The sequence below is a fragment of the Tupaia chinensis genome, unplaced genomic scaffold (genome assembly GCF_000334495.1).
Source record: "Tupaia chinensis unplaced genomic scaffold, TupChi_1.0 Scaffold000002_1, whole genome shotgun sequence".
NCBI classification, from domain to species: domain Eukaryota; kingdom Metazoa; phylum Chordata; class Mammalia; order Scandentia; family Tupaiidae; genus Tupaia; species Tupaia belangeri.
In genome coordinates, this window is record NW_006159428.1 from 3,228,515 (window position 1) to 3,241,117 (window position 12,603).

The following is a 12,603-nucleotide window of genomic DNA, read 5'->3' on the forward strand; positions in this document are numbered from 1 at the left end:
AAGGAGTGGCCTGGGATGAGAAGTTAGACTAAAAAGGGTTTGTGTAGAGGAGGGTTCAGCCGTTCTTTCCATGTGGAACCGTGAGAGGTAGGAATCCCACAGTTTAAATTACTTTGACACGAAACTGCGAAGCATCTACTCAATCACCAAGTTACGTAATGTTTTCCTCAGCTTTTTTCGCATTTTAAACAAGCTATTTTTCTACTTTCAGGTCCCGGACTCCTCTTTCTTTAGAGCATTTGTACACACACACACACATATGTATCTATATATGTTTATCTATATTCACAAAAATATATATTAATATAAATTAATATTTAATCACTGGATATACTTACAGCATACAAAATGATTTTTCCCAGTGCATACTAGTCATGTCCTGGATATTACCATGTACATTATCATCAACTGGTAATTTTTCACTTTTGCTTTTGTTGAATGTTTTTTCCCCATCTCCACCCTCTCTCCCCTGAGCAGTTACTTTTGTTTTAAGGAATTATTTATTATTATTTTTCAATTTTGACCAGAGAGAGACAGAGACGGAGTGAGCAAGCCACCAGGTCCGGGAACTCGAACCACGGTTGGCCATGAGCAGTTATTTTAAAAAATGTATTAATTTTGAGTTGTTTCTCTGCCCTTTTGAGATGTAAATCTTTTTTAAAAGTTCTTGTTTGTTTTTTATTTATTTATTTTTTTGCTAGTTTTGTAACTTTCTCAAGGGCTTGGAAGCCATTCCTTGGAAATGTAATTAACGAAAAACTGTCCTATCTCCTAAATTAAGTGGGAGGCTAGGAATCCTAACCTCAAAAGCTATTTGCCTCAAGTTATAAAATCACAGCTTGAAGGTAGGAGAAAAGTTACTCTTCCTTGGAGTAAAGTCATTAGCAAACTGAAGCATCCCTATGATCCCACCCTCTCTTCTCTCCCACCCCCCTATTTCTTAAGTCTCAAGACTGTCTTTTTGTGGATTTGAGTGCAGACAGTTCTGATCCGTGTCCTTTATTATAGTAAACTTGAATAAAACCTTCCTTGCCTGTTTAGCATTGGCATCAGTACTACAGAACTTCAGTTTGAGCAAATACTAACAAATCAAAAAATACCTAACCTGAAGTAGAGTTAATGTTTGTCATGCTTTTAAAAAATTATTCATTCAATAGATTACATAGGGTTCCTATACTTTGCTTAGTATTATCCTTAATTTTGAGCATTGAATAGTGAATAGATAGTATTTGATCCCTGCCCTTATAGAACTCAAGTTCAGGTGGGGATTACAATAATTAGTAAATAATTCAAAATTAGTAGAATTTTGAATTCTAAAATATTAGAATAAAAAGTAAAGGATCAGGGCCAGCAGGTGGCATGGTGGTTAAGGTGACTGGACTCCCACATGGCTGACTGTAGTTCAAGTCCTAGATCTGGCAGCTTGCTTTCTCACTATTTCTCTTTTTCTCTAGTCAACTTCAAATAAATAAATGAAGTAATGACAATAAACAAACAAAATAAAAAGTGATCTACAGTACCAGTTTTACAAAGACCTATTTTAGATAGGGTGGACAAGATAGTATCTTTTAGCAGCTTTGGGGGAGCAGACTCATGCAGTTCCTTCTGCCTGATAGAAAGGAAGTAGGCATCTCAGTGTTGAATTCCAGTGCAGAAACCTATTTGTGATACACTGTGGGTGGTTTCCTTCTGTTGGGCTCCTATCTGAGTTTGGACAGTAGATCTTCTTTTTCTGTCTTCTGCTCATTACCCAGCACCCCAAAGGCTTCCCAGAGTCCTGGTCTCATGTCACTGCTGGGCTTGAATGTAGCCATCTATTCATCTTGATTGGGCTCTCCCTCTGTGTCCCTAGTAGACTATTTTGCTGGATCTCTGAGCATAATTAATGTTATAAATAATCTTTGTAAATTTTAGAAGAACATATATTGATATTTAGAGTATGGTATAAAATTCTAGGAATGTTGAAAGTGATAGTCAAATCTCTTATCCTTTTTTGTCTCTTATGCTTGTTGAATTTTGAGATAAATTATTGTTATGTGATAGGAATCTTTCTTGGTGGAGAGGAATTGACAATGTTTTTAATACTCATATATTTTACTACTGCATTATAGGGAACATGGGCTTATAAATATAAATGTTCATAATATTACAGATTTTTTTTCGTTACAAAAGACCCACATTTGCCTCATTATTGAACTTTTTCTTCAGTCCTGTGCCTTCCAATATAAAATTGCCATTTATACAATACTTCTCTTTATCTAGTTTTGCTTATCTATTTATATATTTATTTTTAGTTTTCCTATTATAAACTACATATGCTCAAATTTGCTTTCTTTTTTCTTTAATAAATTTAACATTTTATGTCTTAATTTACATTTATATAGCTTATCCATGTTTATCCTAATGCTTCTAGATTGTATGTTTATTAAACTTTCTTGCCTTTTATGAATTTTGCTAAAATAGGAATTTTTTAATTTCTTTTTTATCTCTTTCATGATTTGAATATTTTGTGTTAAGTTTGCATTTTCTTAGTGGTAAGCTAAATTTTTTAGAAAATTATAGCTATATATTTTGAGATGTGATGGTTTTCTGATTTTCCACCGTTTGTGGACAAATACATATGCTTTTCTATCTCTGAAATTTATTAATATCTATTTTGAATTATAAATGCTCTGAAATGGTACCATGCATGTAATGTTTTACTGGGATTTTTGCATTTCTTATTGTTAGATTTTAATTTACAAAAAAAGTTACTATAATTATTGTTGCTTACATAGTCTTCCCAGCATGTCAAACAAAACTTTATAGATATTTAAACCTTCTATTATTATCTCACCATGTCTATAAACCAGAGAGCTTAGTGTGAGCTTTTATGTCTAAGAAATTTTAGATGATGGAGTGTCTAGGGAAAAAAAAGAGTATGTTGTGAAAATGAGTATCTGATTTTTACCAATTTATTTTAGGAGAGAGAAATATGAAAAAAAAATAAAAACAAAAACAAAAGCTTCTTCAAATCTAAACATATCACTGATAAATAGATGCCAATTAGATTTTTGGTCAGGGAATGAAAGAAATAAGGACCAAAGAAAGAACATAAGCAGAAGAAACAGAGAAGACCTGAAAGTGAATGGCATATTCATGGAGCAATTATGAAAGGAAGAGCTTTTACATCAAAAGGGAATGGGACTGAATAGCAAGGGAATCAACAGGAAATCATAATGGATCTGGGGATAAGAGGATTAGGACTTTGCACTTCCTCAGCATTCAGTTAGAATAATTGAAAGACTTAGTGCAAGTAAATGATATAAAAACTTGAGTTTCAGAATAAGTAAGGTGATATAAGGAAGATGACTTAGACGAGAGATTAGGAGGTAAGTGTAATGGAAGAGTGAAATGCCAGTATATAATGTATATAAATATTTCGTTGACATCCCTTTATCACAATCATAAATGACTTGGATGTGTATAGTGCTGAAGAACGATTAGAAAAGTCTTTTAGATTCTAGTCTGGATAGTATCTTAGATTTATCTGAGTGATTTGTGGATGCCGAAGTCATTAACTGAACTTTTAACAAAACAGAAAACTGGTTTTATTATATATAAAATTTGTTTTGACAAGCTGTAAAGTTAGCAATTAGGTAGACTTGAATTCTAGTCACTATGCTTGTTTTGACTTTTTGACATTTCGCACATTACTTTTACACATTACTTAGTTATTTTGGTTCTTGGTTTTATCTGTAGTGAGGTATGTAGAATAATTTTCTTTCAAGGGATTATTATGAAGATTAAAATATATAATGTCTATGAAATACACCATTTCTATTATTAGTACTACTATGTTTTGGATATAATATACTTGTGGTTCTGTTGGAGAATTATATGGATGTTTCCTTGGGTAGGATGAGTTAACATGAATCTTGAAATTGGGAGAAAATACTGGAGAAATAATTTTTTATTATTATAGTTGGTACTATGGGAGGAATTATAGAAAGATCGTAACAGGAATAAAAATGCTATTTATCTTTGGATAGCATAGCAAATGAAAAGCTACTGTTAAGTCAGAAACATACATTAGTGAGCCATTAGAAGGCAAATAAAAATATTAATAATCTGGTATCACCAAAATCAAACTAAGCTTGCCTGTGATACCAGGATGTGGTGATGGAAAGTTCACCTTTATTGCCATGTGCAAGGCAAGGAAAGCAGGCAGTTAAGGCTAGAAGGGGAAAAAAAAAAAAAAAAACTTGCATCTCCTCAAAGAACTTTCAAGCATGCATGTTTAAGGGGAAAATTAAGGCAAAGGGTTTCAAGTATATCATTTGAATGATTATAATAGTTTAAGAGGGTATGATCATTTTGTGGCCTTTCTTGATTGATGAGACTTTAAGTAATCCATTTTTGTTCTTGAAGGGGACAGTCACCAGGACTTTAGCACCATTCACTCTGAGATCTGTGTGCTTCCAGTCAGCAGTTTACAACAGATGAGCTTCACATCCTGGAAGATAGCTTAAGAATTCTGGTTAAAATTTTATCATTTTATTCATGAAGTTTTTGGAATCTTTTGGCTCCACTAATGGCCAAAGTTGGCCAGGTTACTGTTGTTCAACCATTTACTAATTTATGTATCAGAGAAATGAATTTTTATAACAAAGAGGAACACAGAAGAGAGAAGTTACAAATCACTGGGAAAAATTCACATTGGTTTATTAAAATAACAAGACAACCTTACATCCATAATTTCAGGAGAAATTTAGGAGGAAAAAAGTTGATGGGCCACACTATAAATCTGTTACCATTTACTGGCCATTTTTGTTTATTCTGAGGCAAGATTTACCTATAAACAATTATTCCATACATGAAGTAGGTGTAACCAAAGTCTGGATGCTCAAGATTTGTGAAGACCATTAAAATTTAAATGGACTGGAATAGCAGATGGTGTAGCAGTTACTTTGCTAGACTCCCACATGGCCAACTGCACTTCAAGTCCTGGACCTGGTGGCTTGAAGATCACACTGGGGGTATGTACGTGGATGCCCAAGCTTGCATCTCCTCAAGAACTTTCAAGCATGCATGTTTAAGGGGAAAATTAAGGCAAAGGGTTTCAAGTATATCATTTGAATGATTATAATAGTTTAAGAGGGTATGATCATTTTGTGGCCTTTCTTGATTGATGAGACTTTAAGTAATCCATTTTTGTTCTTGAAGGGGACAGTCACCAGGACTTTAGCACCATTCACTCTGAGATCTGTGTGCTTCCAGTCAGCAGTTTACAACAGATGAGCTTCACATCCTGGAAGATAGCTTAAGAATTCTGGTTAAAATTTTATCATTTTATTCATGAAGTTTTTGGAATCTTTTGGCTCCACTAATGGCCAAAGTTGGCCAGGTTACTGTTGTTCAACCATTTACTAATTTATGTATCAGAGAAATGAATTTTTATAACAAAGAGGAACACAGAAGAGAGACGTTACAAATCACTGGGAAAAATTCACATTGGTTTATTAAAATAACAAGACAACCTTACATCCATAATTTCAGGAGAAATTTAGGAGGAAAAAAGTTGATGGGCCACACTATAAATCTGTTACCATTTACTGGCCATTTTTGTTTATTCTGAGGCAAGATTTACCTATAAACAATTATTCCATACATGAAGTAGGTGTAACCAAAGTCTGGATGCTCAAGATTTGTGAAGACCATTAAAATTTAAATGGACTGGAATAGCAGATGGTGTAGCAGTTACTTTGCTAGACTCCCACATGGCCAACTGCACTTCAAGTCCTGGACCTGGTGGCTTGAAGATCACACTGGGGGTATGTACGTGGATGCCCAAGTTCCCAGGGGGAGAATGGTGGAGAAGTGATCGTGGTGTGGCTATCTCCCCCTCGGGGAGATGATTTCTCACTTTCCTTCTCCCTATCTCTGTCTCTGTCTCTCTCTTGTGAGCTCATAGGCCCTAAGGCAAAAAACTGAATATATATATATATATCCAGCTGCAGTTCAAGTCCCAGACCTGGCAGCTTGCTTTCTCACTTTCCCTCTCTCTCACTCTCTGGTGAGTGCATGTTCCCTACAGTAAATCAAAATAATAATAATGATAATAATAATAATAGACAAAATTAAATAAGTTAAAAAACTTCAATGGACCTTTCCAAGCAGCTTCAAAAAAATGTTTCATTTTTAGCCTGCTAATGTGCTGTTTGGGAAATTATTCATTCAAAAGAAAAGGGAAGCAAATGGTTAATCTCTTTTAAAACATTCCTTTTTAGGTCTATCACTAGTTAAAGGTAAGTAAGGCAGATACCGTTTGAAAGCAAGGCAGATGAAAAATGAAGAGTCTGATAATCCAGAGGACAGTTTCAAGCAATTTCAGTGAAGTACTGGAGGAAATATTGTAGTTCAGGGGATCCAGGACTCCCTGGTTTTAACAAGATACAACTGTTTGCCTATTAGAATGACCAAAATCTAGAGCACTGACTACCACATGCTGGCAAGGACATGGAGAAGCAAAACTCTCATTCATCGCTAATGGAAATGCAAAATGGTGCAGCTACTTTCACATATAGTTTGGCAATTTCTTACAAAACTAAACATTCTCTTATCAGAAGACTGTAATTGTGGTCCTTGGTATTTACCCAGAAGAACTGAGTATGCACAGAAAAACCTGCCATGTGGAACTTTATATCAGCTTTTTTATTTATTTTTTCTAATTTACCAAAACTTAGAAACAATCAAGATGTCCTTCATTAGGTGAATAGTTAAACTGCGGAACATTCAGACAATGAAATATTATTCAATGCTAAGAAAAAAATATCAAGCCATGAGAAGATAATGGTGAAAACTTAAGTGTATATAACGAAGTGAAAGAAACCAGTCTGAAGAGGCTGCATACTATATGATTTCAACTATATTACATTCTGGAAAAAGAAAACCTTGAAAACAGTAAAAATAAAAAATCAATGGTCGCTAAGAGTTAGTGGCAGAGAGGGAAAAATAGGCATGCACAGAAGATCTTTAGATTGGTGAATACTCTGTATAATCCAGAAATGTTGGGAACATGTTATACATTTGTGAAACCCATAAATCTATAGTGCTAAGAGTGAACCTGACATAAACTATGGACTTTGGGAGACTATGTTGATTTTGGTTCATTAGTTGTAATAAACACCACTCCATGGAGAATGTTAATAATGGAGCATACTGTGCGTGTGTTGGAATAGGAGTTACACAGGAATATTTCTTACCTTCTACTTTTTTGGAGAACTAAAAGAAAAAGAAGACTCACTGCAAGGCATAACCATGAAAATGATGGGTGAAGTTAGATTACTCTTGAGAGTTTCGTCAGAAATGGAGAAAGGTGAAGCTGAAATACATCATTTTGTTGCTGTTATTGTCATTGTCTAACTTCTGAATGGAATGGACTGAGCAGACATGTTTGAAGGCCATGGTGAGAATCTCAGTCATGATACTTTTACTTAGGAAAATAAAAAAGGAAGCTAATAAGAAAGTGTTCCTTTAGCTCATTTATATTAATGACTATTTACTTAGAAGCTGTGGTTAAAGGGGGGATGTACCAGCTATTAGGCCTTGTAGACACAGGCAGCCTGGCGTTTGGCAAGGCTCCTCTTGAATCCGTCTCTGGTCTCCAGATGGGGTGAGGAGGGGCACAAATTGTCTTAAAGTTGTAAGACACAAACTTGAAGTCCAAAGGCGAGTTGGGGCTGGGATGGTGGGGGGCTGGGATGGTGGGGAGCTGAGCCAAGGGTCCTGAAAGGCCCTGCAGCCACAGGTAGCCTGGGGTCTGGCAAGGCTGCTCGCTTCGAGGCATAATGTTAAAATGTCCATAGTAACCAAAACATTCTACTCATTCAGTACAATCTCTATCAAAATTCTAATGGCATTTTTTCACAGACACACACACACGTATTAATTTGTATGGAACCACAAACAACCTCAAATAGGTAAAGTGATCTTGAGCAAGAAGAATAAAGGTGGAGACATTATATTTTCTGATTTAAAAATATATTACAAAACTATAGTAATCAATTGGTAATGCACTGACATTGAAACATGCATAGATCAGTGGAAGAAAACAGAAAGCCCAGAAAAAAAACTTACATATTAAGTCAACTACTTTTCAACTAAGACACCAAAAATGCCAATAATGGGTAAAAGATAGTCTCTTCCATAAAGTATGTTGGAAAAATTAGATATGTGGAGAAAAAGAACCCTTGTATACTGTTATAGGAATGTAAATTGGTATAGCCACTATGGAGATTATTATGAAGATGCCTCAAAAATTAAATGTAAAATTATTACATTAGGTCATGGAGGAAGTCTTGGCATATTTTCCTATGCAAAAACGTTTGATGACTTTCTTCATGACACGATATGATATAGCATCCACCTCCTGAGTATATATCCACAAGAAATAAAATCAGTGGCTTACAGAGGTATCTGTGCTACCATATTCTTTCCAGCATTATTCACAATAACCAACATAATAATGTAAGTGTCCAGAGATGCATGAATGTCTGAAAAACAGTGATGTAAATACATGATTGAATGTAATTCAGCCTTATGAAAGAAAGGGATCTGACATATGTGACAGAATGGATGAACCCAGAAGACAATATGTCAATCGAAATAAATGAGATAAATAAATACTGTAAGAGCTTATATGTAGAATACTTTTTTAAAAAAATGTACTCATAGAAGCAGAATAGAAAGTGGATTCCAGGGGACTTGGGGCACAGAAATTGGGAAATTGTTGGTAAAATTATGCAAACCTCCAATTATAAGATGAGTAAGTTCTGGAAACTTAGTGCAGAGCATGCTGACTATACTTAATAATGTATTATATGCTTGAAATTTACTAAGAGAGCTTATCTTGAGTATTAGTGTAAATGTGCGCACACACGCACACACACATCACACCTGACTGTGTAAGGTGATTGGTGTGTTAATAAGCTTGATTTTTGTAATCATTTGACTATTATATAGCAAAACATTTAGGCATCTACCTTAAAGATATACAACTTTTATCTGTGAAATATGCCTCAGTGATGTTGGAGAAAAAGTTACTTTCAGCTTATAAATAGCATATATATACAACTTTTATTGTGAAATATACCTCAGTGATGTTGGGGAAAAAGTTACTTTCAGCTTATAAATAGCATTGCTGAAGTTAATACACCTGTTTAGTAATCACTGTCACTTCTATCGGAAACTTAAAAAAAAAGGTTCTAGTCTGATTTTCAGAAATTTAGGTGATCTTACTTTCTTTATGGTGTTTAGGATACATCAATATAATAAGGTTGGAGACTATCTCTTTAAAACTGCAAAGGTTTACCTTCTGAAATTATATATATTTATTCTTTTTTCAAAGTATTCTGGCTTCTTTTACTAGTCTACACATGTAAGTTAGACATAATAGTATGGCATAGTGCTGTTGGAGAAATAAAACGAATAAACATGTAAAGTACTTCAAACAGAGCCTGGAATTTTGTAATTACTGTGTGTGTGCCCCTTCCTGTATTATCCTACTCCTATCATCCTGACAACTAGGAATGTTATTAGAAAAATGTCAACCTGGCATTATGCTTTGCAGTTTTAATTCAGAGTTTATTATCCTGGTAGTGTATTTTGCCACATTTAGTATAATGATCTTTTTATTATTTAAGATATTCAGCTGAACATCCCAAATTTTGGGTCCATTTCATTGCCAGCAACAATTTATTGGATAACATTCTAATTTAAATATAGCATACCTATCAACTAAGAGACCATTTAAAAATATTTTAAACACAGTAAAGAGATGTCAATAATCTCTGCTGGCTCAGTTAATGACAAAGGGAAATACTGGTAGATTTAAGCACTACAGTGTTGATTAATCCGAGAGAGTAATATAGTAGAAGCATTAGTAAGGCAGGTTTGAATGCAGACTCTGCTACATAAGCAAGAAGTCTAGAATATACTTTTTGTTCCTATTTTAGTTATTCTTGCTTATTATCTTATGTCATAATGCATCCTTATTGTAAAAAATGCTTTAACATAATAATTTAATCAAAAAGTATTGGGAACCAGCAGTTAGTGTAATGGCTATGTCGCTGGACTCCCACGTAGTCGATCGCGGTTCGCGTCCTGGACCCGGTGGCTTAAAACTCATGCCGGGTGCATGTGCATTGTGCCCAAGATCCGGAGAGGAGAATGGAGGAGAAGGGATTGCGGCATGACAAAGGAGAAGGGATTGCGGCGTGACCATCCCTCCTGGGGGTTGATTTCTCGCTTTCTGTCTCTATGTCTCTCTCAGTCTGTCTGGCGAGCGCACGCGCCATATAGCGAAAAACCTCTCCAAAAAAAAAAAGTATTAATGAAGTAAATTTACAAAGAAGCTGAAAAACATACAAATCCCCACCTCCAACTTGGAAACAATTCTTACTTGTGTTTTGTATGTATGTATATTTCATCCAATTTAAGAAGCCATTAATCTAAGATGCTCCATTATTTTATATGCCGTTAAGAAATAAAATAGCCTGCCAATGAAGACTGATTTAATTCTTGCCCACTACATTATTTTTTATGTATTAAAAGAGCCTTTTAGACATATATGGACAAATACTTAAATCATATGTCACATTTGAAAGTACATAAAAAGGGTTATATAAGCAAAACCTATTAAGATATTACTAAATTGTCTTTTTTTGGGATGCTTACTCAGGTGAATCACTTTTTGCCTTGGGATCAATGTATTCTCTTTTTTCCCCCATAATATCTTTTGCAACTACAAGAGTGTAGGTGATGCAACTTTTCTTAAAAGAATGTCTTTATTTCTTCTCTGAGATCATTTCAGCTACTCATACCCATCCTGCAAGTTTTGATGGAGATGCACAGGAAACCCAAGTAAGTCAGTTAGGCTTTCTCGTCAGTGAAAATGATAAGTTCCAATTCAGAGATGTTAGGATGTCAAAATAGGGTTGGTTAGCATCCAGTCAGAAAAGAGAACTGCTATCAGGAAATTGAATAAAGATAATTTAATAGAACAGTACTTAGAAAAATGTTAGTGAGCCAAAGAGGCAAACAAATAGGCAAGATAAGAAAGGTGCTCCCACTTTCAGGGTAGAGGAAAAAGGATAATGTATTATTTGTGCTGCCTAGCATAAATGAGAATCATGGACCCTGGGGGGAGGGACTGGGTGGAGCTGATACCATGGTGGAGGCCTCTGTCTTTCACACTAGGAAGATAAGGAAAGAGCTAGATACCTTGCCTCTTCCTTTTCACACCTCTATCATTCACATATGCTTTCTAGTGATTGTCAAATAAAAAGGAAAGACAGTTGGTAAGAAGGCCCGGAAGTAGTTTTGGGTCCCCAGTGCAGGGGAATGGAGAAATGGTCCTGAAAGCAAACATGGAAATGCCCAGCATAAGAAAACCTTTTAGAATTGTTTGAACATGTCATTTCTCTATCACTATCCCCAGTTCTTTGATGAATGTGATCACATGTAACTATGCTGTTTTGTAACCCAGTTTTTACATTCTAATGTATCTTACAAACCTGTGTCTATCATTGTAGCTCTCTTTGTTTTTTTGGCTGCCTGGGTGCTGCTTTTTTGGATGCAATTAGATAGAACTCTTAAGCAATGTTTGCATTTAGATAGAACTCTTAAGCAATGGTTGCATTTCTATGTAGCTTTATAATTTTTTCACTAATTTTTAGGTTTTTAATGAATAACACAATTTTTGTTTCCTTTTACATAAAAATATCAGGCCCTCAGATGCTCTTTTATTTCTTGAATATTTCTAGTAGAGAAATACATTTATATTTAATCATTTTAAATGTTACTATAAATCAAATAATATCAAGTATATGTTTATTAATGAATATTGGTTAGAGTAAGAACACAGACATTGAAATTATATATAATATATATGGTATTTTTTTTTTTTGAGAGTTTTCTTGCTATAGGGCACGTGCACTTGCCAAAAAGACAGAGAGACAGAAAGCAAGAAATCACTCCCCGAGGGTATGGCCACCCCTCAATCCCTTCTCCTGCATTCTCCTCTTGGGATCTTGGGCATGCACACACACAGGTGCCCCAAGTGAATTTAAGCCACTGGTTCCAGGACACAAACTGTGGTCGACTACATGGGAGTCCAGCAACATAGCCATTACACCAACTGCTGGTCCCAAAATTATATATTTTTTAAAGGAGATCATTTACTGTAATGAAAAGCCCATGTTTGTATTTTAGAGTTGTGAATATTTAACTGTGTTCTGTACTCCCACATGGTAGCTACTTATTAGTTATTTGACTGATTTAAATTTTGACTTTTAGTTTCTTCTGTTACTAAATAAGGATAATAATTTCCATCTTTAAATTTATGATGAAACTCAGGAACATAGCATACACTTAAGACATGTTAGTTCTGTCTTTCCAGTAACAATCCAAAACAATCTATGTGAATTTCCTTTTCTGTTTTATTTCCAACACACAATATTTCCAAGTAATTTGCTTTCAGTGAATTTTCACATTTCTTCTTGCTATTAAAATGTAATACTATTTCCTAGATCAAACATATGATAAATGTAGTCTACAAGAGAA

At 34.7% G+C, this 12,603-nt stretch overlaps 1 long non-coding RNA gene across 1 annotated transcript; it reads left to right on the forward strand.

The window, feature by feature from the left end:
- LOC114008072 (uncharacterized) lies at positions 1 to 9,064 on the forward strand. The gene is made up of 3 exons (XR_003549637.1): positions 1 to 87; positions 4,411 to 5,018; positions 6,270 to 9,064. It is a non-coding gene; the product is annotated as an uncharacterized LOC114008072 (long non-coding RNA).
- Positions 9,065 to 12,603: the final 3,539 nt, after the last annotated feature.